Genomic DNA, 3,881 nt, shown 5'->3' on the forward strand with positions numbered 1-3,881 from the left:
TGTGTTTCCAATGTTTCATTTCATATACCATTCCTATATGTGAGACCTTTTATTTCATCTTGCTATACGTCCAAGCTTTCTCTCATCGATAGTTGGAAGAAGAACTTAGACTAGATGTAACTGAACGAAAATGAATATAGGTGCGATAGGAGGGCACAATTAAGAAGGTAAGTGAAGGCTCTCTCTCTCACTCTGTGGTCTTGTGTAAAGCATTTCCGTCCATTATTGATCTTCATGTAACCTGGTATAGAATTCTTGTTATGTGTGATAGAATTCTTGTTATGTTTGAAAGAAATAGCATCCAAAACATTCTCTACTCTCGCACCATCAATTTCCATGTTCAAGACCATTAATATATCCCATGTTACATTCAACTAGCTAAATCCAATAGCAATCAATATACAAGCGGGTTGTTTACTCCAACATATGAACAGAGTATCCTTACCAAGCGTCTCAAATCAAAAATTTAGTTTGATTATTTTTCTTATATAAACTAAAACTATCACAACTACACACCCCTTTTTACTTATATGCAAGCTCCTAAAACTTAGGTTGGCTGTGAGGCAATGTTGGCTATCCTATTCAAGATTCATAACAAGGACTTGATGCCCAGCAATCCCTCTTGTTTAATTTATGAGTAAAGAACATCTCATCCATTTCGTATAGGACAACCCAACTCATTATATCATTTGGTTTTCTTATACTACTACATTTTAAATTAAACAAATTTATAAAAAATATCTCAAGAAAGCAAACTGTATTAAATTTTTTTACCAAAAAATATATTGAAAAAATAAAACTGTCTATTGTTTAATTATAATATGTTTTGAGATTAAAATTGTATTAAATAGTTTTACCAAAATTTGTATTCATCTAACAAAATTATATATGGTTTAATTATTATATCTTTTAAACAATTTGTTTAGAATTCCATGAAATACTTTTTAAGTCAAAGCACGTATTTTGATTTAAAATGTTTTTTTAAAAGTCTAAATAATTTCAATGCCATAAAATCTCTGAAATACTAGTACTATGCAAATCAAACTAATAATTCCAACAAAATTTTATTAAAATTTAAAGAAAATGAAAAAATCACAAAAATGTATTCAAAAAATAAAACAATTAAACAATGAGACTACTGCATAAAGTTAAAACTGAAAGATGGAGTAATTTTACATTAAAAAAAGTTCCCAAAAATATCCCACATTTAACTACATTTTAAGTAATCCATAAAAGTACTCTACCAACCGATATACGTAACCGTCAATATTCGTAGCAATGGAATTGAATTATAACTTGGAAAAAATCAATTAAACCAAAATTAAAGTGCATGAACATTGAAATGTTCAGTTTTCCACATTTAACTTACTTTTTGGGTGACAATTACAAATAGCCTAGTATACCAGTAGATAAACGTGGCCGTACAAAGATTGACTTTTAAATCAATCTTATGCTTCTCTCCTACTCATAAATAGAGATTTAGTCGAAGCTCGAATATCTCGGCCCTTTAATCGTTTTAAACGCTGCATTGCGATAGGATGGGCTTTTAATGATGACTTTGCCGCTGTTTCCATCTTTCTAGATTTTCAAAAGTCAATAGTCTCATATGTGTGGTACAGTGGCTTACGGACTGGTTCAAAATATTACGGCCATTAGTGTTTGCGTTGAAAGCTGAAACAATCTGCTAATTGGAACGTTCGTACAGTGGAATTGCTGACTACAGCAATTGACGGCCTGACAGTTGACTGTAAAACCTAACCTTGAGAGAGCGAGTGCGTTGACATTAACAATTGTGCAGCAAGAGAGACTACGTATTCATAGACGGTAAGCTTCAATTATGTGAGTTCGAGAATAGCTCAGGTCGGCATTCAAGCCTTACAGCGTCTCCTTATTTAATAACTGAAATCTCGTCGATCTGATTAACTAGTTATCTCGCTGTATTGATACCAACGTTACTATGTCAAGCTTCAATAACTCACCACATGATTGTTCGGAGGTGGAGGTGCCTTCATACTTCAGGTGCCCCATATCGATGGAGCTTATGAGAGACCCCGTAACTGTTTGCACCGGGATGACATATGATCGAGAAAGCATAGAGCACTGGATTTTTTCGTGCAACAAGAAAACATGTCCTGCGACCATGCAGCCGCTAGAGAATTTCGATTTAACTCCCAACCACATGCTGCGTCGCCTCATTAAAGGATGGTGCGTTGCAAACAGCTCCAAGGGCGTAGAACAAATCCCCACTCCCAGGCCGCCCGTCGACTCTCATCAAATCTCCATGTTACTTCAAGCTGCACTCAGATCTCCAGCAGTCGAAGGCATCAGTGCATTGAAAAAATTGCGGTCCATTGCGCGGGAGAGCGAGGGAAACAGACGGTGCATGGCGGCGGCCGGTTCGAGTATTGTTCTTGCATCTCTGATCAATTCGTCTTGCTGTGCGGAGAATGAGAATGAAAAGTTCAGGGCCTGTGAAGAAACTTTGGGTATATTGTATCTGCTTCCTATGACCCAGGAAACTGCGAGATCTTTGTCAGATGCAGCGTGCATTAGGTGCATGGCCTTGGTCTTGCATAAGGGAAACACTGAAGCTAGACTTCACGCGGTCGTTTTATTGCTGAAGGCTTCCACTTGGATATCTGATTGGGAATTTATCGGCAGGCAAAAGATTAATATTTTCCAAGGTCTCCTACAGATCATAAAAGGTGAATCCTGCCATCAGGCGATCATGTCTGCCTTGGTTGTCCTCATAACAATATGTAAAAGGTCCAGAAATAACAGATTAATGGCTGTAGAGGCAGGCACAGTATTTTGTCTGATTGAATTACTTCCAGAGGCCGAGAAGCCAAGGTGTGAAAATATATTAGATCTGCTCGACATGCTAGTGGATTATGCAGAAGGAAGGGCTGCCATGGCTGATCACGCGATGGGCATTGCTGTCGTCTCCAACAAGATTATTAGGGTTTCAGAAATTGCCACTCAGAAAGCAGTTCGAATTCTTTGGTCGCTTTGCATATATTCTTCAACTGCGTCGATTCTTCGGGAGATGCTTCAGTGTGGAGGTGTGTCTAAACTGTGTATTCTTCAACAACTCAGTTGCGCAGAGAAAACGAAGCAGAAGGCGAAGGAGGTATTGAAATTGCATGCAAATACTTTTAGAGTCTCCCCTTGTCTTCCGTACCTAATCAGAACTTATCATGCACAGTTTTGAAATTTGATGTAATAAGGCGACGCGGTGAAACAAAAAGATGACTCCTTATGTAATTTTTATGAAGTTCGTCGGATTTAATAGTGTTACTTTAAAAAAATTGAAAAACTTAGCCGGCCCATACAGATCCGATATAACATAGCCGGCTCATAATGATTCGATATGTATGAGCATTGTAAATACTAAAATTAAATATTATGAGCGTGCAAGTTTGCACATTGGTTTTTCCCTCATTACAAATTCATAGAAGATGCTGGTATATTTTATCTGGTGGACTCTCTCGTGGACTGCTCAGATAATTTATTCGTTATTTGTACATTTGCTAAGGCAGTTGCTAATGATTACTTAGGATGATAAATCATAAATCTCTTCCTAACTCAATTCAAAACCAAACTTATCAAACGTTCATTGAAATTATAAAACGTGTGCCAGTTAACGTTCTCAGCGTGTGCCAGTTAGCTCCCCATGTGTGTTTGCTGCGGTGGAGAATCAATGGTAGGGTTTTGCCGCTCAGTCATTTATGTGACGTTGGTTATGGTAATTGATATATGCATTGAAAATTATCATTGGTATATTATTTGAAGTTTTTTATATATTAATATAATTTGATGTTTATTATAATTATTAGTAAATTAAATGACTTAAATGTATATAGGAATTTGAAATAAACATA

At 36.5% G+C, this 3,881-nt stretch overlaps 1 pseudogene; it reads left to right on the forward strand.

Annotated features, from left to right (window-relative positions):
• The first annotated feature begins 1,957 nt into the window (after positions 1-1,957).
• Positions 1,958-3,211, forward strand: LOC149155261 (E3 ubiquitin-protein ligase PUB23 pseudogene; annotated as a pseudogene).
• The last annotated feature ends 670 nt before the right edge of the window (positions 3,212-3,881 follow it).

Source organism: Pinus tabuliformis, chromosome 9 (genome assembly GCF_031772625.1).
Source record: "Pinus tabuliformis cultivar Carrire ecotype Pingquan chromosome 9, CPIR1, whole genome shotgun sequence".
Taxonomy (NCBI): Eukaryota; Viridiplantae; Streptophyta; class Pinopsida; order Pinales; family Pinaceae; genus Pinus; species Pinus tabuliformis.